Source organism: Sminthopsis crassicaudata, chromosome 4 (genome assembly GCF_048593235.1).
Source record: "Sminthopsis crassicaudata isolate SCR6 chromosome 4, ASM4859323v1, whole genome shotgun sequence".
NCBI lineage: Eukaryota > Metazoa > Chordata > Mammalia > Dasyuromorphia > Dasyuridae > Sminthopsis > Sminthopsis crassicaudata.
This window is the reverse complement of record NC_133620.1, coordinates 404,632,096-404,656,144: the sequence shown is the minus strand read 5'-3', so window position 1 is coordinate 404,656,144 and position 24,049 is coordinate 404,632,096. Positions and strand designations below refer to the sequence as shown.

Sequence of the window (24,049 nt, the reverse complement as noted above, 5' to 3'; positions counted from 1 at the left end):
CAAAAAACAAGGGCAGATTGTCTAAATTTAGAATCATAAAAATCTTGAGAGTTGGAAGAGACCTTAGAGGTCATCTCATCTTACCATCCATCCAGGACTGGAATCTTCCATTGAAACATTTCTGAAAAATGGCAGTTCGGCCTTTATAAGAGGGATGAGGCGGCCAGGGCATAGAGCGGGGTGTAGACTGGAGAAACCAATACTGTGTTTAGTTAGAAGTCCCAGATAAAAGGACCCTTAGCCATCCCACCCCTTTATTTTACAGTTGAAGAACCCAAGATTAAGAGATGAAATTAGAGACTCAAGACTTCAGCACTAATAATGGACAAAACTGCAATTGAAACTTGGGTCGTGACCCCCAAATTAATGTTCTTTAGAAAATGTACTGGAAAACATTACTAGCACACAGGTAACTTAAAATCTTGTAAAAGACCGAGTCTTAGAGGTCAGAACTGCCTTGTGGAGACAACCTGGGGAAAATAGGCAGGTGTAATAAAAATGCCATCCAAATCCTTTCCAGGCATCTTTAAGTGTGTCTGAAATTCCCATTGCTAAAGTTATTTTCTGGGGAAAAGGCATTGATTCTAGAAAGATTCTGTTACAATGGGACTATGTTATCTGGTGTAAGGATCTTGGGGTCTATGGACAGGGGAGAGATTGAAGGTCTTTATGGGCTCTCCCCCAGAGGGGACTCCTGCCACTCCAGATGATCACTCCCTCTCTGGGAAGGCTATCTTAGACTGTCTAGTTTCAAATGCCATCCTGTTATTCCTCTACCTTCACCCACTGAGCCAATGTACTTTTCTGTTGCCAGATTTTTGGATGCCTCCAGGGTCAGATTTCACATCTGCTCACTAGGGTTAACAGCCCTTGTCTCCTACTTTTTCAATGGAGAAAATAATCATTTCCAGCTGAATCACTGATTTGAGCAAGTTTCAGCCCACTTTAGCATGAGTGGTACAAAAAGAAAGCCCAGAATCCAATTCTGAAGCCCCCTCAATGTGTGCGGAGGCCGACCCCCTTAAGGAACCCCACAGCAACACTAAGTTTGGGTTCCTAGCTGGAATGTGGGTGGAGTCTGTAGGCTGTGCTACTCTGCCAGATGGCTCAGGCCCTGAAAACAAATAATAATAAAAAAAAACAACAGGGAATTTTTTCTCTGAAATAATCTATTTTCTAAATAAAGGTGAGATGCTCAGTCTGTCTTGGGGTTTTCTCCCTGAGGTCTGGTGTATGGGGACGGGGAAGGGGAGTGGGGGAGGTTCGCGATAACTGGAGACACAATCCAGAACTCTGTCTGCCTTTAACTCCCAGCGTCAGCGTGGGCCAGTGGGCTGAGACTGGGGGAAGTGCAAGGGGAGAATTCTCCCAGACTGGGTAAGTGGACAATGCCATCTCTTGTGTCCTGAAGGTTGCAGGGCCAGATTAATGGTTTGGACGTGTGCCTTGATTTGGAAGGCTTCATGCTGGCAGAAAGCCAAACTTGAAGTTGAAAGTATAGGTTTTTTGTCCAGGTTTTTCAGGCTATATTCAGAAAACAAATGGTTTCTGGCCAAGGGGGCCCCTGGTTTGGGCACATTTGGCTGGGAAGGGTGCCTGAGACTGTGGTCAGGCCTACAGTGCCACCTGGGGGCTAATGTGGAGAATGTCAGAGTAAGTCCAGTTGGACTTGGGACCAAATGGACCCTGGGGACAGCAAATCCCACTGGTGTGACTCTGTCCTCACCAACAGTCTCTCAGCGACCCTTCGCAGGTGAGAACCCCCAAGGGAAGCTTCCTCAGGACAGGATGGTCTTGATCCTGGACCTCTGACCCGAGTCTGTACCTTAGGGTGGTGAGAGGAGATCCTACTAAAGCTGGATGGGATCTCATTAGAATGTAAGCGTTTTGAGGGCAGCCTTTCTGTTAGCTTGTACTTATTTGCACACCCAAAACTTTGCACAGGGCTATGCACATAGTAAGAACATAGACTTGACTTTTGTGAGAATAAGGTAAAAAGTAATTTCCCATCTTCATCTCTATTTCTGCATCTTTTCCTCCTGAGTTAAACTGTAGCCTTTTAAAATAATTTAGTTTTAATTTTAACAAAGTTAAACTTAAATACCAAAAAGGTCATTTCTATACATACAACAGAATCCAAAAAGAGGATTATATATGAAAACACGAGTTTCTACATTACACTGCTTGATTTTTTTCAAGTATACAGTAAATTCTTCCTTTCAAAACTATTATTTGTGCTTCCTTAGGAACTTGCTTTCTGTGTGTTTCTAAAATGTTGCAATGGTTCTCTTTTTTTCCCCTACTGATTATCCCCACTCCCAATGATTAACCAAGAAAGAGAAGTGAGGAGCCTTTGTAACAAATATGTATTATCAAGCAACGATTTCCACAAAATAATATAAGTTTCTTCACCTTATTTCTATCAGTTCTTTGTGAGGAAGTGAGAAACATGCCTCAACATAGGTTTTATGTATACATACTTGGTTATTGCTTGATCACAGTTTTAAGTCTTTTAAAATTATTTTTCTTTGTTGGTCAGTTGTTTTTCAGTCATGTCCAATTCTTCAAGACACCATTTCTTGGCAAAAATACTGGAAAGGTTTGTCATTTCTTTCTTCAGCTCATTTTGCAGATGAGGAAACTGAGGCAAAGAGGGTAAAATAATTGACTAGGACCATACAGCTAATAGGAATCTAAGGCTGGATTTGAATTCAGATCTTCCTGACTCTAGTTTTTTTTTTGCTTTTTCTACCTAGCTGCCCTTTACAATGTTGTTATTCTTATATAAATTATTCTTCTGATTCTGTTCATTTATTCTGTGTCAGTTTATCTTATCCAGGATACTCTGAAATCATCTCATTTCTTACAGTGCAATAATATTCCATTATATTCATATGCCACAATTTGTTTAGCTATTTTCCAATTGACTAAGAGGCAATCTAAGGCACTCCCTTTTTAATCCCCTGATGCCTTTCCCATTAGTTTTCCTGTTAAGTTTTATATATCTCTACATCAAATTTTGTGTGTTTGCATGTATGTATGTGTTCAACCTTCTTTTGTCAGTTTCAGATAAGAACAAAGTTCCTTTGATGCCCACTTTTCCTATCTCTTCCTTTTTTATATATTCTTAGACATCCCAATTACGAGAAATAAGTTCTACCTTTTCTACCTCTATTTTACATTTATGTAGTCCTCCTTTTATTCTTTCTTTTCTTTCCCCATTAAGCCCTCAGAAAAGAACCAATTTCTCTCTTTGTCTATCTCTTCATTCTTCTGTCTCTCCTCTTTCTTCTGTCACTGTCTCTCTTTTTCGTCTCTGTCTCTGTCCCCCTCTCCCTCTTCTCTTTCTCTTTTCTCTCTCTCTCTCTTCTGTCTATCTGTCTCTCTCCATCTCTTCTCTCTTCATCTCTCTGTCTCTGTCTCTTCTCTCTCTCTGTCTCTGTTTCTCTCTCCCCATCTCTTCTCTCTTCATCTCTCTGTCTCTGTCTGTCTCTGTCACTCTCTCTCTCTCTCTCTCCCCATCTCTTCTCTCTTCATCTCTCTGTCTCTGTCTCTGTCTGTCTCTGTCACTCTCTCTCTCTCTCTCCCCATCTCTTCTCTCTTCATCTCTCTGTCTCTTTCTGTCTCTGTCTGTCTGTCACTCTCTCTCTCTCCCCATCTCTTCTCTCTTCATCTCTCTGTCTCTGTCTCTTTCTGTCTCTGTCTGTCTCTGTCACTGTCTCTCTCTCTCCCCATCTCTTCTCTTTCCATCTCTCTCTGTGCCTCTGTTTAAAAATTGCTTTACATCCATTATCTCCGAGACTTACAACATTCCTGGGCATGTAGGAGACAACAATTTCAGAGCTGGGATGAGTATTAGAGGTTATTTAGTTAAGTGATGTCAAACTCAAATAAAAATGGGAGCCACTCACCTGTCTATGAGAATCCCTAGTGACCATATACTGACTCAACTTTAAAGTGTAATGTTATCTATAGATTACTGAATTTTAATTAATTTTGTTGAAAAGTTCTGTCATCTGTTAATCTGCCCTGGGGCACATTTGGGAATGTTGGCACTTGATGAGGTGGCATTCGATGCCTCTGATTTCATTTAAATTCCTTGTTCACAAATAAAGAAGAAAACAGTTGCCAAAGGTTAGTTAATTTGACCAAAGTCATACAACTAATGAAAACAGCAGGATGTGAACACAGGTCCTCGGACTTCAGATTCAGTAGTTTTTTTTTCCTTGCCCAATCACAATAATGTAACTCCTCTTTTTAATGAACCTTACTACACAGGTGTCAATACATCCCTATTATGATTTTGTTGTCAGGCAGACTTCCCTGTGCGGGGTTGAGAACTGCCTCCTACTTATGCAGGCCCAAGCTAACTAAAAGTGTGCTTGAGTCTGTGCTTGGAGTCGGGCCAGATGCCCCTGCCTTCAAGTCAAGTCCCTACTCAGAGAGAGCACTCAATGCCATAGGAAACAACATCAAGTAAAGGAAAGAACAAGTAAAAACAGACGTGTTTAATAAATGTCGGTTGACTAGAGTGCTTCTGAGTGATTTAGTTGAATTCAATTGAAATGGACGAGTCTGCTTCTGTTAGAAAATAACAAAGAAATGCCTTCTGTTGGAGTTGAAGGCTCATGATGGAAAATGAGAAAGCTTGTTGTTGCCCTTGGTGCTCAAAAACAACCAAAATGAAACCACTATGTTGGGGTCAAGGGACAATGTGTCTGACTGGGGAATTCGGGTGATCTAGAACATGGTAGATGATTAATAAATTCTTGTTGGTTAATTGCTTCAACTATTCCCCTCATGGTAGGATCTTCAGTCCTCTCTTTTGGGCTGATTTCTTTGGAATGCACTCGTTTGTAAATGTTGTTTCTAAATGTGGTGAATACAGAACCTTAGAAATTGTCTGCCCAGAGGAAAATACAGGAGGACCCACCCCCTCCTTAGTCTGGATACTTATTTGAAGGTAGCTATTCTGGGGTTTTCCATATCACACTATTGACTCATTTACTGTTCAATTTATCCTTTACTAAAAGCCCTACTTCTTTTTCATACAAACTGTTACGCTTTTCTTTCAATCTGTGTTTGGGCAATTGATTTCTGATACTCAGAAGTATTACTTTTCATTTAGCCTCATTACATTTTACATGATTTGATTCTAGCTTTCCAAGGCCTTTTAAAATAGTGACTCTGTCATTAAATACTTGACTTATCCCTTTTAGTTTTGGGTTATTTTCATTTATGACAAGATGCTAGTTGTACTTTTTTTCCTATCTTAATATTTAATGAATATTCCTTCTATGCTTCATCCATTATTTGATCTGTATTATTATCTAATCTATATCTTGACCTCCGGGCCATTAAAATGTTATGAAGGACTTTTTCAAATGTTTTGCTAAAATCCAAGTATTTTATATATATTGTGTGTCTATAGTGCTTACTTGATTTACCAGTCCAGTCAAAAACAGGAAATGAGAGCCATCTGGTAGGATATTTGCTTTAAAAATTTGTAGATAAATTTTAATTTGACACATCACTTAAAACTCAAGGGTACACTTAATGTAATCCTCCTACAATATACAACGCCAAGTCCGTCCCAACAGCATAAAAGATTACAATAGCTGGTACTTACAACCCTTATATTTTTAGGTGTATTCTTCTCAGAGATATGACTAGAATGTGACTTAGAGTGTTAATGTTGCCCAAGTTTTAAAAATCTGGATGTTGTTGGCATTCAAAATTATTATAATTTATATAACTGTAGTAATTGTGTATGATTTTTTTGTTATTTGCTCTGTTTCATTTCCCATATTTCTTTGAAATTTTCCTATTTGTCATTCCTTATGGTGAATTTCCAGCATGAATCTGTCATTGATGAAGCTTTGGACTAGTGTGCACTCTTCATAATCACTGCTTTCCTTTTACTGATAAATTCACCAACATTTTAAACTATACAGTCTAGGATTTTGCTAGGAATGAAAGAAAAACCCTTTGTACTTATAGGAGGCAGATGCGACCCCTCATTAAAAATCAAAATTTTACTTCTCAATAGTCTTCTAGAATCTCTAGGTTTTTATTTTTGTTTTTTTGCAGAGGCAATTTGCAGAGACTTCAAGAGTCAGCTCAAAAGTTAAGTGACTTGCCTCAGGCAGCTAGGAAGTGTGGTTAAGTGTCTGAGGTCAAATTTGAACTCAGATCCTTCTGCCTTCAGGGCTGGTGCTCTATCCACTGTGCCACCTAGCTGCCCTGAATCTCTAGCTTTTTATATTTGTTTTCAAAGCTCACCGTGAGCAACTAAACAATAATCCTTAATTCCTTAAAATAAATCTTATTTCATCTTTGTTTTGCCCCATCTTAACTAGGAGCTCTTTTTCACTATCTTTAAAATTCACCACCAGACACAAGTACACTGATTTGGATTTTTCTTACACATTTATGACATGATTACTTGTTCATACAGTTTGATGTCTTCTTACTGTTCCCCTTTTTCTTCCTTATTTGAGTTGTTTATGTTCATGTCATAATTTCATTCTTGAGAGCTTTCCATTTCTCTTTGGTTGGCTTTCCTTAAGAGTTTTAGGAAACTCCTTAAGAGTTTAGTTTAAACTCTTTGATTCCTTCTTTGGAAGTCTGTGAAATTTACTCCTTATATCTGGACTTGTAGCCAAGAAGACCTTGGTTCCCCCCATTTCTTACTACATGTGTGACCCTGAGCAAGCCATTTAATCTCTGTCTGCTTCATTTTTTTCATTTATAAAATTAAGATAATAATAATATCTACCTCCTAGGATTGTTGTGAAGCCCAAATAAGACAATATCTGTGAAGTATTTTACAAGCCTCAAAGTCATATTAATGCTAGCTATTACGACATCTCTTAATTCCTTTGATGTAGTGGTCACTTCATCTCCAAGTTCTCATTGTTTCTATTTTAGTAACCAGTTCCTCTTCATCAGTTGGTCACATCAGCCCCAGAATAACCAGTCGTTTCCTCCACTTTTAATAAAATAAAATATCCATTAAATGAAAGGTTTATCAATTGCTCAACTTTTAGCAGAGAAAGAACCTTATTATTCACTGGATTGTATTAAATATTTGTCAGCTTCTCGTTCTTTTTACTTTGTATATGCAAGGACATAGTCTATTTCTAGGATGTTTAACACTCATCTCTCCATGTTCTGTGTGCTGAAACTTTGTCATCTTTCAGCTCAAAAGCAGTCCCTTCAGCTTTTCAAGTAACGAAGTTATATCAGAATTTTTTAATGTGTATTTTTGAATCTTGATTCAGATACTTACTGTGTGACTCTGGGCAAATAACTTAATCTCCCTCTCTCATTTTCCTCCCATGTAAAATGAGTTAAGTTCAGTGTCTCCAAGATCCCTTCCAGATCCAAATTTATGATTCTATGTTCAGCTTGGGGGAAATGCTTTTGATTCTGTGATGTATTTTAAATCCCAGAGGTGCTGTGCTGTTGTAGATAAGAGTGCTAGATTGCAGGTAGAAAGACCTGAGTTCAAATCCCACCTCTGACATTTATTGCCCATTATATCATGGGAAAATCAATTAATCACTCTTATCAAATTAGTCAAGTCTCCTAAGCTGATCTACAAAATTAGAGTGGGTCTTTCTCAATAGAGGGGTTTCCTTCATGAGTTATATTCATTCATTTCAAATTCATTAATGATAAGCCACATTTTAATGGGTCTCTGCTGTTAAATTGAAAAGAACATATTGGAATTTTTCAGAATGAAGACCAAAAGGCACATCAAGAGGCTCCTTCAAGTTATTGTTTTCTATTTACCAGATCTCATAGTGTGGGAGAATTTATTGTTTTCTATTTACCAGATCTTGTAGTGTGGGAGAATTTCACTATCTCAGCTCTCTAGTTTAGTTTAAAAGTCTGTTCCAAGAACTTGTACCTCCCTCTCAGGAGTGAGTTAATGTTTCTGCAGGAGCCTCCATGTTTGACATTCCAGGTTTCCACGTTATTAGATTCCCTGCCATGAGCTGTAAGATGAAGGAGTTCAGCTTTCCACTGGGCTGACTTCTTGCTAATGAAGAGCAGCTGCAGTTGACAACATCTCTGGAGCTTTTTGGGGCGGCCCATATAATGAGGGCAGTCGAAACAAACACTGGGTAGAAAACACTCCTCGCCTTAGGCTCAGATGTCGTATTTTATACTTTCATAACATTTGCAGCCTTTTTCTTTGGGGCTGGCTGGTTATTTCTCCTTGAAGATGTCAGACCCAACCTTGCCAAGTTTAGAGTTTATAGCTCCCCTGTTAGTGAATTATACAGGCATAAAATAGGTCGTGGTTTTTTTTTTTTCTTTTTTTCTCTTTTTAAAGAAGAGGGAAAGTATGTATGTGTGTATTTGTGCATGTGTGTATTTGTGCATGTATGCATGCATTTTCCAGCATCTTATTGCTCAAAAAACAGTTGAAGCAATTTTAGCTCATTCTTTCCTCAAAAGATTCAGCATGACGGCATTGACTTACAATATGGAACATTTTTTTGAGATAATTTTTTCCATGAATGTTAAGTGCAATTAGGAAAGGGGAAACTTACAGGAGAAAGAACTTTTCAATGTTAACTGTTTGTTAATTATATCTCAATCTAATATATATAAGCCATGTGGCATGTATAATTGTGTCTAGACTTATATGTTTATATACTTACACATCTGTGTTTGGCATTTTTAGCTAATTCATCTCACTGGTTTATTTATTTTTAATGGATTAATTTTGTTTGAACAAGACAAATGTAAAATGTACCCAAAAAATCAAAGTTTACTTCCTAAAAACAGTTAAGCAAAACAACACAAAAGGGTGATTGCCCGATTGTACATGGAACCAAACATTTCTATCATTTATTGGTTGTCAAAAGAAAATTATCTTATTTTAAAAATATTTTATTGATACCATTTACATACATGCCTATTTACATAGATATGTGTATATATTCAAATACTCAAATATAACTGTGATCTCATAAATATAGGACTTAAATCACAATCCATTCATGTCTGTCTGTCCTGTGCGATTCTTAGTTGTATTCTTCCAAAAGTTTGCCACATGGGGTCCACCCACCTGTCCATCTGTCAATCCTTCACACTTATCACATGGTTAGCCCCTCTTTCTTTTCCCATCACATAATTGCTTGATTAAACCTCTTACTCTTGTTTTTTTTAATTCTTTTTGGTCCTATATATATATATATATATATATATATATATATATATATTGTATATATAGAAGAAATTCTCTTCCTTATAGAGTTTAGTTTGAGTAAGATTCAGTGAGGAGGGGAGGAAGAGAAGAACAGGAGGCTATTTCAGAGTTCAGGATAAAGGCCTTCAAGAACGTTATAAGCTAGTTGGGGAGATTCTTTTCTCCAATAAAGATGTCATACTCATTTCTATAAGCTTGCTTATATCTACCATGTTTTTGTTTTGTTTTGTTTTGTTTTGTTTTGTTTTGTTTTGTTTTTTTAATCTCTGTGTGATAATCATCTTTAGTTCTTCAGAAGCAATTGTATTATAGGTTTCACTGCCATATAGCAACATTGACAAAATGTTAGGGAAAGGATAGATTTTGGGTTTCATGTGAAGCTTAGGGTCAGTAAAATAGCTCTGCAATTTCCTGAAAACAATTCAGCCTGCTTTCCTCCTTTTAAATCTGCTCCTTTCTCATAGGTATATCTATATCCACACACACACACACACACACACACACACACACACACACACACACTCCCCAGACTTCCTGGCTCTAGTTAAACACCTCCTAAGTTCTCCCAATTTGTAAGAATTTATGGTCCTACCCCCCCCAACCTCTCAGAATCAGATTGATGGTCCCTGCTTGGAGATTCCCACCCACCAGAATTTGGACTTCACCCCCTCCCCCCTCCCCCCCCTGCCTTTGTCTATCTACCCGAGCTTAGAGCTTATATATTTCATGGGAAATTCACATTTGCAGCTGGAGTCTTTGAGACTAAAGTCTGATTCAGTATATATACTACTAGGCGGGCTTTTAAGGTGTGAATTCAAATGCATATTGAAATCTGGTCAATAGACTTCCTTCATCCATTTGGTTCTTTTGGTATGGATGGGCAGGTCATACTACTTTGAGTAATTACAGATCTCTTCCAGCGGCTTTTCCATTGTCTTGGAACTTGGAACAATGCAATGTCATCTGCAAATGGAAGCATATGGAGAACCTCACCAGCTTTATAAGGAGTCAATAAATGTTTTTTTTTTTAAATAATCAATAAACATGGGGCAGCTAAGTAGCACAGTGGATAGAGCACCAGCCCTGAAGTCAGGAGGACCTGAGTTCAAAATCTGGCCTCAGACACTTAACACTTCTTAGCTGTGTGACTCTGGGCAAGTCACTTAACCCCAATTGCCTCAGCAAAACAAACAAACAAAAAATCAATAAACACAAAGGAGTCTCGTATTGCCAGTGAATTTTGAGATGGTAAAGATATGCTTGACTGTTGAAGAAGCAAAAAGTTCTCAATTTGTATGTAGATATCCTTCATAAAGATTTTGGGCAGATGGAAGAACAGGCATATCACTGGGTTCATATTCTCTTGTATTCAGCCAACAAGTATTTATTAAGGACTATTGTGTTCCAGGTATTGTTTTAGGCACTAGGGATATAAATACAACGAGTGAAAAAAATCCTTACATGCTAGAAGTTTACCTTATGAGCAATGGGATGAGGTGGTAGAAGAAAAAGTGCACATATAAGTATATACAAAATAAATATGAAATCATGTTCATATACTATGCCTTCATAGTGCCACGACTTATTCAGCATTATTATTAAGCATATCATTTATTTCTTGTTTTTTTAACCATTGTAAATGGTATAACTATGAATATTTTTCTAACAATAAATCTCTTCCTTATAGAGTTTGGTTTGAGTAAGACTTGAGGATGGAGGAAGAGAAGAACAGGAGGCTATTTCAGAGTTCAGGATAATGGCCTTCAAGAAACTTATCAGCTAGTTGGGAGATTCTTTTCTCCAATAAAGATGGGGAGCATATCAGGAGTCACACTCATTTCTATAGACAAACATACCAGTATACCTTAATATCAATATATGCCTGCAAATGTTTAATGTGTATGCCAAATTAAATACCCTTTGGGGGACAGAACAAATTTTGGTACTCTTCAATATGGATTATTCAATAGTTATTGACATATACACATTCTCACTCTTTGAGATGTAACTATTGACAGTTATTATCTATAAGAATTACATCAATGCCGGGGATCCTTTTCCCTTATCAAATTAATACAGACTGAGACATTCCAATGGATTTTGGAATACATTCATGCCAATCCCTGGAGCTTGGACTTTGAATGATGAACAGGTTCTCAACAAGAGAAAGGAGGAGGACATTCTGGACACAGAGAGGAGCATGCGCAAAATCAAGGAGTCTGAGAGTACATAGTGTGTTAAGTTTGGTGATAGGTTGGGAGAAATCCATTTTGAGTGGAGTTTATAGTACATGGAAAGAATAATATGGGAGAAGGCCTTTATGCCACAGTTCCCTTTTATTGTCCTGCCTCAGTTTCCCTTAATTGTTCTGCCTCAATTCCTTGAATTGTTCTGCCTCAATCTCCCTGGTTGTAACCCCCCCCTTTTCTGCTCATTAGAACTGAGGTAATTAGGGCTGTGAGATCTGGCATTCCAAAAGATAAAACTCCAGATGTCCTATCTCAGGTACCTAATTGATATCTCTAAGTCCCAGAATTCCTGGCTCTAGAATTGTACATACATAGGATTCTATTGGCTAATAATAGCTAATATGCAAATAGCACTTCAAATTTTATAAAGAACTTTATAAATATTATCTCATTTTATCCTTACAACAACAATGTGAAATAGCTGCTATTATTATCTCCATTTCACAGATGAGGAAACAGGTTCAACAACTTGCCCAGGTTCACACATCTAATAAGTATCTAAGGTAGGATTTGAACTTAAGATGTATATGTATCCTATACATCCTGTATGTATACATAATGTATTCATTGCATACATACAGATATATGACTTATATACATAAACATATCCTATGCATACAATTCCATACAAATAGAAAACATGTATAATATATTACAAAGAAAGGTGTGTGATCCCTCGTAAATAATTTAACTTTACTGGACCTCAAAATCTCCTAATGTGAAATAAGGAAAATGGACTCAATGACCTCTATCTAAGTTTCTTTTCAATTATAAATCTACACTCTTATGAACTATATAGGTGATAGGGAACCATTGGAACCATTAGGGATTTCTAAGCAGAAAAGCAATATGACCAGTAGGCATATAACATAAACTTTTGCTCTTGGGTTGATGGAGGTAGATGGCATAAGTGACAAGTACTCTGCACTTGAAACTGGGAAGAGCTAAGTTTGAGTTCAACCTTACATGAGGCAGCTAATGAGGCCTATGTGACCTTGTAAAATCACTTAATTTTTCTCAGCCTCAGCTTCCTCATCCAAAAAATGGGGCACCTACCTCACAGAGCTGTTGTAAGGATCAGAAAACTTATATAAAATACTTTATAAACCTTAAAGTGCTATGTAACTGTTAACTCTGTGACTGTCAGAAATGGCTTTCTTGCTGCTGCTATTTTTAGCATTACAGAGAAACATGCAGAAATCTTATGCAAAAAATGGACATTCATTATTGTTTCCTATTGGTTTTATATTAGAGCAAAGTCAGTTGGATATTTAGACTCACAAAAGAAAGCCTGAGTCTCCAATCCATACCGTCAAACAACTGGTGTGGATGAAAGGATAATGGAAAGAGATTTCAGTTCAGGCTAATAACATTTTCTTTAGGGCTGGAAGCATGTAATTAGGTAGATAAATCTAATCTCAAACATTGACCTTTCCAATGGTCTTAGCCAATGTTTGTAATTGGAGAGTTAAGTGGAAGGGCTGATACTAGGAGGCTTGAGAGGCACTTTTTAGCAAAGGCAACACCACTGGTCAGGTCTTCAAAAAGAAGAAAGATCCTAAAAAAAAAAATACACACACACACACAACACACACACACACACACACTATCCTGAGTACAGGGTTGTAACTTCCCTAATGCAAAGATAAAGTGTTTTAACATTTGATGCCTGAGAAGTGAGGTCTTCTAATGGGCATTCAGCTCTTTGGTTTTTGCCACTTTCTGGGTCAGGGCAAGAGCTAGAGGAAATGCATTTTCTCTGTGCTCAGAATCTTTGTTCAATAGGAGCCTCTTCCTCAGGGTAGGAAGGAGAAAATCTGTAATCTGAGCGTATTCTCACTCAGGGACCACTCTAAAGGATGTGAATGGAAGGTAAATAATACCACAGATAAAGGCTGCCAAACCACTCACTCCACTCAAGTGTACAGCAAGTCAGGATTCAGGAAGTGGCAAACGATTAATATCATACTTTATCCCCTTCCACACAGTTCCTTCCATGACATCGGTCATCCTTGTTGTTACTTCCTTTCTCAGCTCTGTGTGTGTGGGGGGGGGGGGGAAGGAGGAGAGAAAGAGACACCAGACACAGAGACAGAAATGGAGACGAGACAGGTGGACAGAGAGAAGGGGGAGAGAGGAGAGAGAGAGAGAGAGAGAGAGAGAGAGAGAGAGAGAGAGAGAGAGAGAGAGAGAGAGAGACAGAGACAGAGAGAGAGACAGAGAGACAGAGACAGAGAGAGAGAGAGAGAGAGAGAGAGAGAGAGAGAGAGTGAGACAGAGAGGAAAAGAGAGAGAGAGACAAAGAGTGAGACAGAGAGAGAGGACAGAGAGAGAAAAGAGAGAAAGAGACAGAGTGAGACAGAGACAGAGAGAGGAGAGAGAGAGACAGAGACAGAGAGAGACAGAGAGACACAGAGAGACAGAGTGAGACAGAGAGTGAGATAGAGACACAGAGAGAGACAGAGAGAGAGACAGAGAGAGAGGAGAGAGAGAGAGACAGAGACAGAGACAGAGAGAGAAAGAGACAGAGAGAGACAGAGACAGAGAGTGAGACAGAGAGAAAAGAGAGAGAGAGACAGAGAGAGACAGAGACAGAGAGAGAGACAGAGAGTGAGACAGAGAGAGAAAAGAGAGAGAAAAGAGAGAGAGAGACAGAGAGAGAGACAGAGAGAGAAAAGAGAGAAAGAGACAGAGTGAGACAGAGAGTGAGATAGAGAGACAGAGAGAGACAGAGAGAGAGGAGAGAGAGAGACAGAGATACAGAGAGAGAGAGAGAGACAGAGAGAGAGGGAGAGAGAGAGGAGAGAGAGAGAGAGAGAGAGAGAGAGAGAGAGAGAGAGAGAGAGAGAGAGAGAGAGAGAGACAGGGTGAGACAGAGAGTGAGAGAGAGAGACAGAGAGACAGAGAGTGAGACAGAGAGAGAGACAGAGAGACAGAGAGAGAGACAGAGAGAAAAGAGAGAGAGAGACAGAGAGAGAGACAGAGACAGAGAGAGAGACAGAGAGAGAGACAGAGAGAGAAAAGAGAGAGAGACAGAGAGAAAAGAGAGAGAGAGAGACAGAGAGTGAGACAGAGAGAGAGACAGAGAGTGAGACAGAGAGAGAGACAGAGAGTGAGACAGAGAGAGACAGAGAGAGAGAGACAGAGAGAGAAAAGAGAGAGAGAGACAGAGTGAGACAGAGAAAGAGACAGAGAGAGAAAAGAGAGAAAGAGACAGAGTGAGACAGAGTGAGATAGAGAGACAGAGAGAGAGGAGAGACAGAGAGAGAGACAGAGATACAGAGAGAGAGAGAGAGACAGAGAGAGAGACAGAGAGAGAGAGAGAGACAGGGTGAGACAGAGAGAGAGACAGACAGAGAGACAGAGAGAGAGAGAGACAGAGAGAGAGACAGAGAGAGAGAGGAGAGAGAGAGAGAGAGGAGAGAGAGAGGAGAGAAGAGAGAGAGAGAGAGAGAGAGAGAGACAAGAGAGACAGAGAGAGAGAGAGAGAAGAGAGAGAGAGAGAGAGAGAGAGAGAGAGAGAGAGACAGGGTGAGACAGAGAGAGAGACAGAGAGACAGAGAGTGAGACAGAGAGAGAGAGTGAGAGAGACAGAGACAGAGAGAGAGGAGAGAGAGAGAGAGACAGAAAGAGACAGACAGAGAGACAAACAGAGAGAGAGACAGAGAGACAGACAGAGAGACAAACAGACAGAGAGACAAACAGAGAGAGAGAGAGAAATAGACAGAGAGAGACAGAGAGACAGAAAGAGAGAGAGACAGACAGAGAGAGAGACAGAGAGACAGACAGAGAGACAGAGAGACAGAGAGAGAGACAGAGAGAGAGAGTGAGAGAGACAGAGACAGAGAGAGAGGAGAGAGAGAGAGAGACAGAAAGAGACAGACAGAGAGACAAACAGAGAGAGAGACAGAGAGACAGACAGAGAGACAAACAGACAGAGAGACAAACAGAGAGAGAGAGAGAAATAGACAGAGAGAGACAGAGAGACAGAAAGAGAGAGAGACAGACAGAGAGAGAGACAGAGAGACAGACAGAGAGACAGAGAGAGACAGACAGAGAGACAAGCAGAGAGAGAGAGAGAGAGAATTTGGGGACATATACCTAGGTGGCAGGATAGCAATAATGGTCCACCAAAGGCAACAGAGAAACAAAGCAGATAGTTAAGAAGAGAACCAAGAAAGAAGTAATTCAAAACCTTTTTTTTTTTTGATAGAAGAGTGTGTATCTAGAAGTAAGGCATGCTCAACAGCAACAAGTACTGTTGATAGGTGGAGACAACTATCCCAGGCTCCTTGCTAGAACTTGGACCCTGATATTCTGACTTATGATGATAATACAGTTCAGACCTCAGGATGGTCATTTCTAGGTTCCATCAGCATCTCCTCTAGAGATGTCTCCTTGTCCCTACTCCTGAACATTCTTCCCTGAGACCCTGAGACTTTTGACCACCCAGTAGAAGTTGAGGCAGTTAGGTGGCACAGTGGATAGAGTGCTGTACTGGAGTCAGGCAGAGACAAGTTCAAATCCTTTCTTAGATACTTATTAGATGTATGAATTAGTTACTGAACCTGTTTGCCTCAATTTCCTCATCTGTAGCTATTTCACATTGTTTTTGTAAGGATAAAATGAGATAATATTTGTAAATTTCAAAGTGTTATTTTCATATTAGCCATTATTATTTATCCAACAATGAATGCTGAGTGAAAGGACACCCAGGAGACTGCTCTCTAAAATCGCAACCCTTTCATTGCAAGACTTTTTGGAAATCAGTTTGGGCCCTGGTAGACACCAAATCTAGCCCTAACTTGAATTGTGACCGTGACTTAAAAATTCACTCACATTTGTCAGCTAGAAAATGCAGGGGGTTGGACTAGAGCAGCCTTCAACTTTTCCTACTCTTGACCTTTTTGTCAGAAATTTTTACAGACCCCAAAATAAATAAATAGGTATACAAATCTAACATTTACTGTTAATAAATCATAATTTCATGACTTTCACATTCAGTTACATGATCCCATGTGGAGTTGTGAACCACAGTTTAAGAAGCTTTGACAAGATGATCTTCCAGCTATAAATCCTGGGCTATGGGAGTAATACAAGATCTCACTTAATGTCTTTCTACTAAGTCTATTCTGCCTGCCCTCCCCAGATAGGATAAGCAAGTTGCAGGTGAGCTTACTTCTCAAAAGGCAGCCAGCCCTGGGAAGTTGTTAGGAAAATGGAAAACTCCTAAAGCTTTAATCAATCAGTGAGAATTTTTAAGGCACTTCCAATGTGCAGGCACTGTACTGAGAATACAAAGATAAAGCCTAGTCCCTGTCTCAAGAAACTTAGCATCTAATAATGAAGACAACTTGCAAAAAGCTAAGCACACAGAAGATACAAGTATGTTAGAGGCAAAGACATTATTAATTGCATTTTATTTTTCCAAATATATGAAAAGATATTTTTCAGCATACATCTTTGCAAAACCTTGTGTTTCAATTTTTTCTCTCCCCCTCCTCTATGTCTCTCCTCCCTAAGATAGCAAGCAATTTGATATAGGTTAACCATGTGTAATTCTTTTAAACATATTTTCATATTTGTTACTCTGTGCAAGAAAAAAAATCAGCTCAAAAAGGGGAAAAAACATGAGAAATAAAAAACAAACAACAATAACAACAAAAGACATTTAGTCTCCATAATTTTCTCTTTAGATGTGGATGGCACTTTCCATTCCAAGTCTATTGGAATTCCCTTGAATCACACATTGTTGAAAAGAGCCAAGTCCATCACCGTTGATCATCATATAATCTTGTTACTGTGTACAATGTTCTATTGGTTCTGTTCACTTTACTCAGCATCAGTTCATGTAAATATTTCCAGACTTTTTTGAAATAAGTCTACTCATCATTTATTATAGAACAATAATATTCTATAACATTCTTATACCATAACTTATTCAGCCATTCTCCCACTGATGGGCATCCACTCAATTTCCAATTTCTTGCCTCTACAAAAAGGGCTGCCACAAACATTTTTGCATATATGGTTCCTTTTCCCTTTTTTATAATTTCTTTGAGATACCGACCCAGTAGAGACACCACTGGACCAAAGGGTATGCACAGATTTTTAGACCTTTGGACATAGTGAGGGGAAGACATATCATCTAAGGGATTTGGGAAATTTGGAGAAGGTAGTATTTAAGCTGGATCTTAAAGGAAGCCAGAAATTTTAAGAGGCAGAGTTGAGGAGAGAGAGAGCATTAAATATAGAGAGAATGAAGTAGTTTTATAGGAGCTTGTCTACAAAAGTAGAGAGAAGAAAGCTAATGTAATGGTATCCCCAATTAAAGCCTCTGAATCCAGTGGGAACCCTCAGTACCTCCCTAGACATAGTCCTCATGACCAAGACAGAACATCCAAGTCAAGTTCCCATGGGGGCAAAAGCAGAGACAACTTGGAGCTCCTAAAAAGTGGGTGGCAGCTTATGACACAAAACTGAAGTTCCATATCCAACCAGAAAGAGCTAGCTCCACTATCAGGGACAATGTATGTACTGGGCTGGGAGGACACATGTACTGACTTGAGGACTCCCTCCAATTTGTGTTGCTACAGAGTTATGCCTTTTCATTTCTCTACAATCCTTAATTTTAGGGTCAAAATCCCCAAATAGGCAGTGGCTGGTAATTTCTGTGCCTCTCCATCAAACAGGTATCCTGTTTAAAAAAAATAGGAAGGCATAGGATTACACTGGCTAACCTGAAATATATATATTTGCTTAGCCAGGCCTGGCACATCATGAAGGCTGAAGTAGCTTCGTTCATACAGCTGCAGCTGGGCAGGGGAGCAGTGAGTCATTTATAAGTAAAGTCACTGGAAAAAATAGGTAACCAACTTTAAGAGTTTGTCCCTAGGGACTATTTAAGTGCCAACTCCTTACCCCCTAGCCCAACCCTAATTCATGTCAACCAGAAAAGAAAAATCTTTTAGACACTTTTAAAAATACACCTGCTTTCTGAAGACCTCTTGGGACCTTTGTAATATTATTTTACTCATTTAAAAAGCACACATCTCAATAAAAAGTCATTCCCACTTAATGGTTAATGGGTGGGAGAATTGAGATGTCTAGGAGGATATGTTTGGGGGAAAATATAATCCATTCTCTTGGAGAGACTTGGAAGCAAGTTTGTCCAACTTTCCCTCACTTGATATGGAAACTGAGGCCCAGAGAGATTAAGCAATGAGTTTAAAAGTCACAGTTCAAGATAACTCAGTGTTCTTTCAATGTGGTGGATTTATGACCAGAAGCTTCCAAAACACTGCTTGTGAATTTGTTTCCTTGCATCACCATGATTAGAGAGAGATTTTAAATCCTATAAACCACAAGGGAGCTCACTTTGGAGTCAGAGTGACCCAGTTTTGTGAAGGTATTTTCAAGATTAATTATGTTTGACCAGGAGCACATTACACATAGTAACAGCAATATTGTATGATGATCAACTATGAATGACTTAGCTCTTCTCAGCAATACAATGAGTCAAGACAATTTCAAAAGATTCGGGATGGAAAGTGCCATCCACAATAAGAGAAGGAACTATGGAGTCTAAATGCAGATCACAGGATCCTATTTTCACCTTTTAAAAAAGTTTTCCTTCTTGTGATTTTATCCTTTTGCTCTGATTCTTCTTTCACAACATGATTAATATGAAAATATGTTTAATATGATTGTATATATAGATTACTTGCTCTGGAGAGAATATGAAACTCAAAATCTTATAAAAAGTGAATGTTGAAAACTTTATATGAAATTGGAAAAAAATAAAATACTGTTTCTAAAAATTGTGTTAAGGTGAATAAGTGGGGCCAGAAACTAATTCTCAGTAAGTTTGGTTCCCAAATATGGACCATTGATTAATCAGTGTAGGTATAAACTGTCAACATGAGACAAGAAGGATTACCCATGGGGAGAACTGCCTCTAGAAAGAACCCATCAACTACTCACCTAAGTAAATGTATTTGTCAAAGGATCCTATTTCTGCAAGGTTTCTTACAGATGTTAGCCATCACTCTCAAGATGCCTTGTTGTCATGGGTGGAAGTCGTTGTTGTTGATGTTGATTGCTGGACCAGTGGGTATGAGAAAGCTAATTGATCCATGACTAATCCTGCTTTTCCCTGTTGCCCACACAACAGACCAGCTTTTGTTTTGTGGAAATAAGCGCTGCTTACAACAAGGTGGTTGGACTTCCTGTTATGACATCACAAACTTGAAATTAGATGCCTTAGCACCAAGATGCTGGGGAAGGAGTGCTGAATCTGGCGTCAGTGATCTTGGGCTCAAACCTTGACTCTGCTACTTATTAGCCTGAAGAAGTCCCTGAATTTCAGTTTCCTCATCTGTAAAATGAGAGGGTTAGATCAGAAAACTTCTGGGCTATAAATTCAGGTGTAAATGTGTGTTCTTCTGAATATAAACTCCTGCTATTCTGTTTCCCTAAAGGTTGAGCACTCTCCTCTTGGTTATACCCCTTTGGTTTCTACTATGATTCATATCCTCCATGTTTTTGGTCCTTCTGCCACTCTCTCTGTGGTTGCCTTATTTTAGCTCACTTTCCAGGAGCTACTTAAATAATAACTGATACTCATTTAACATTTTAAGATTCACAAATTACTTCTCTCACAATAACCTATGAGATGGGTCGTATTTATTTCTTACATTGTTTTACAGATATGGAAACTGAGGCACAAAGTGAATAAGTGATATTTTTTTCTTGACCATACACTAAGGGGTGGAGATGAGCTCATGGCACCACCCTGCCTTCCAGGTAGGATTTATTCCCAATACCTTTACAGCCCCAGGTTCTGTTTCAGAGACCATTAATTCAAATAGATAGCCATCAAAGTAGGGTGTGGTGGTTTCCATGGATTCTACCAGCGTGATCAAGAAGAATGTCCATAAGATCATAAATTTACACCTAGATTTATGAGGATGAGGAAACAAGCTCAGGGATTTCTTCAGGCTAATAAATAGCAGAGTCAAGGTTTGAGCCCAGATCAGCACTCCTTCCACAGTATCTTGATCCTAAGGCATCTTCTTTCAAGTTTGTGCTGTCATAACCTCTTGGGAGGTAAGTGTTAGTATTATTATCCTCATTTTAGAGTTCAGGAAACTGAGGCAAACAGGTTAAATGATTTGCCCAAGATCACACAGCTAGTATCTGAGGCCATATTTAGAATCAAATATGTCTGATTCTTCTATCCATTGAGCCACCCAATCCCAGCACTGCTACTTGCTACTTATTAATGCAGGAAGCATTTATTAAGTGCTTACTATGTTCCAGGCATTCTGCTAAATGCTAAAAAAAAGTCAAAAAATTATCCCTGCCCTAAAGAACTGATAATCTAACAAGTAAATAACTATGTGCAACAAGATATTTACCGGACAAATTGGAGACAATCTCAGAAGGAAGACACATCAAGTAAGGCTGTCTTGGAATATATACTTGCAGATTTTAATTGAGACATGAAGGAAGCTGGGGAAGTCATTTTGTCTTCCTTCATTAGATTATAAATTCCATGAGGGCACGAGCTATCTTTACATTTGTATCCCCAGCATATGTAATTCCTGCCAGAGAGTGTTTAATAAATGTTTGTTGACCATTGATTATTATAAGTAAGGCATCACAGGATTGCAATTAACATCAATATAGAGGATCTACTTGATAAACTCCGAGGTCTAGCTTGGAAGCAAAGTTAAGCGAACAACTTATGAAACTAAATGAAATGACTGTAGCAGATCCAGGAGACAAGGAAGCAAGGAAGCACAGGGCAGTAGAGAGTGGGCTAGTTTGAAGACCAAAGAGCTGTGTTCAAATTGTGGCTTTGATCCTTATTGCATTCCTTCATCCCCAGTATTAGTTTCTTCTGTAAAATGGAGCTGCACTAGATTATTTATGATTGCTACCCTATGATGCTGTAGCATGTGGCATACTCCATGCTAGTAGTCATGTCTATGTTTTCTTCCCAGCACAGCCATTTCTCTCCTTTAGGTCTCAATTTTCCCATTTATTAAATGGGAATGATGCTCTATTAAGGTGACAAAATGAATGAGATAATATGGCAAATACCACCCAGTAGGACTTTTTTTTTTTCCTAGCTCCACTTTCTTGCTTAATGGCGATATGAAAATTATGATTAAGAGAAAAAATTACTCTTTTTACTCTGGGGGTATTAAAAAAAAACTTTCCCAGAGGCTCTTATTCTCTTTTCATATCTCTATGAAATAGGTAGAGGTATTTTGCAGATGAATAAATTGAGGTGCAGAGATCAACAATTATTACATTTTCATACTTTTTAAATCCCAGTCCAGTGTTCTTTTAACCAAGTCACTTCTTGGACCTGAAAATGTTTATAATTCCAGAGTCAGGATTTGATTCATTTGTATTTTCTGATGAACCCATTGTACTTTGAATTGATGATTGCTTGGAGATGAGAAAGAGGGCAACTGAGATGGGAAGCCTATTGTAACTCTGTACATTGTATATGAGGAGGTGCCAAGGAGGAAAGGGCAGCTGGTTTCTAGAAAAAAAAGCTACAAGACAGATAATGAAAAGAAATGGTCTTTGTCAACCCAAGGCTTTTTGCCTATTGGGGGTCATTAGAGCAGCTGAAATTCTAACGGTTCTTTAGGGTTAATCAGTTGACCACATCTCCAATTATAGCTTGAGGAGTTTGAGAGACTTTGCAGATGTAACCTATGATGTCAGTGGGAAGAAATGTGAGACATATTGCAGATGTAAAGTACTTATGTCAGGAAAAAAGGCCACTTGTGACTTCTAACCAAAGGGCTGTCTTCACATAGTCAAAACCAGGTCTGCCTTAAAGAGCACAGTACAGACTACACTTCAAAGAGCGTGTAGGGTGACTTGGTGAGGCTTATGTTTTACTCCAGGGTCGTTGATCCCATAGTTGCTGAACCCTGGTCATTTGATTCTTCAGTCTTTTGAATAGAAGTGTTGACATAAGTGCAGAGTAAGGTAGGCTTGAGTGACCGTACCGAGATGGGAGGTCAAATGTTGAGTAGGGAAACTGTTAGTGATACAGGGGGGCTGGAATGTAGCACACAAAAGGGAGTAATGCGCAATAAAGTGGGAAAGAAGCTTGGAGCCCGATTGGCAAGAACTGTGGGTGCCAGGATAAGACAAAGCTACGTTGTTCTGCTTTGAGCAAAAGCTAGATGACCATCCATCCATTTATTACTTGTTGTTATTATTAATAACGGCTAGCATTTATATAGCATTTGAAGGTTTGTAAAAAGCTTTACAAATATTATCTTAATAGCCCTGGAGATACAAGCTATTATTAGCTTCATTTTGCAAATGAGGAAACTGAGACAGAGGCTAAGTGAAGCTTTACTTTAACTGAGCTGTACCTTAGGACTCGGATGCAGGTCTTCCTGACAACAGGTCTGATACTCTGCCTATGACTGTGCCTCCTTAATTGTTCATCCTTAGTCAGGCACTGTGCTGGGCACTGGAGATATAAAGACAAAAGGAAAACGTTCTTGCCTTCAAGCAATTTACATTATAAAAGGAGAGACTACATATATGTATATAGATATAGTAGCTAGGTGGTATAGTGGCTAGAGTATCAGCTTAGAGTCAGGAAGACTCATTTTTATGAGTTCAAATATGGTCTCAGATACCTACTAGATGGTGACCCTGGACAAGTCACGTCATCCTGTTTGCCTCAGTTTCGTCATTTGTAAAATGATCTGGAGAAAGAAATGGCAAAAATACTCCAATATTTTTGCTAAGAAAACCCCAAATTGGAGTCATGAAGAATCAGACATGACTGAAAATGACTGAACAGAAGCAAATATATAGAATTCATGCATAGGTAAGATAATTTTTTAAGAAATTAGGAAACAGATTAAAGGGGTCCCATGCAAAAAGGTGGGATAGGTGGTAGAAAGAATTCTTGTCCTTGTAGGAGTTAGACTACGGGCCCACGGAGGCCCCGCCCAATTGAGATTCTGAGTTTGGAGGGGAAAGGTTTGAAAATAATAGCCAGGCAAGAGGAACATTCTAGGTCCTATGATAATAGATTTAAAACTGTATGTGATCTTAGAGGACATTGATTGAGTTAAACCCACTTCTTTAGGAAACTACACTGAGCAAGGTGTAATTATTTGCTAAAAGATACTGTTAGGAGATGTCTGAGAAAGGATTTGAACTCAGTTTTTATAATGTCCAGGCTAGCTCTCTGGAGGACTTCAGGATCAGTCAGAGTCAGGATCAAAGTCCTTGGTCTTTAGAAGGAGAAGTGAATGAGGCAGGCAAAGCTGTTACTCGGCTTGCCAAAGATGTATCCTGGATTCTGGAGTCTGAAGCCTGAAGTCCTCTCTTCTCAGCATGCCCCAGCAGAGTGAGAGTCTGACCCCCTCCCTCAGCCCGCCAATCCTTGCCTCTGATTACCTCACCACACCCCATTCAACAGGCACCAATCCTGAGGAGAGCCATCACATCACCATATCATCTAATATATGCTTATAGAACCATTATCTCATATTGAGTAGGTAATTAGCCTTAAGTG

General features: G+C 39.0%; 1 protein-coding gene across 5 annotated transcripts in view; it reads right to left on the bottom strand.

Annotated features, from left to right (window-relative positions):
• TLR5 (toll like receptor 5) overlaps nt 1–24,049 on the bottom strand; it is a 114,542-nt gene that overhangs the window by 23,634 nt on the left and 66,859 nt on the right. The window contains exon 3 of one of the 5 annotated variants that reach the window (XR_012481347.1): nt 85–187. The exons of 2 other annotated variants lie outside the window; for them this stretch is intronic. The gene's annotated coding sequence lies outside the window, so the exon portion shown is untranslated. Of the gene's footprint in view, nt 1–84; nt 188–2,243; nt 2,642–9,915; nt 10,190–24,049 lie in introns of those variants that run through there. 2 more of the 5 variants (XR_012481349.1, XR_012481346.1) reach the window with 2 other exon arrangements.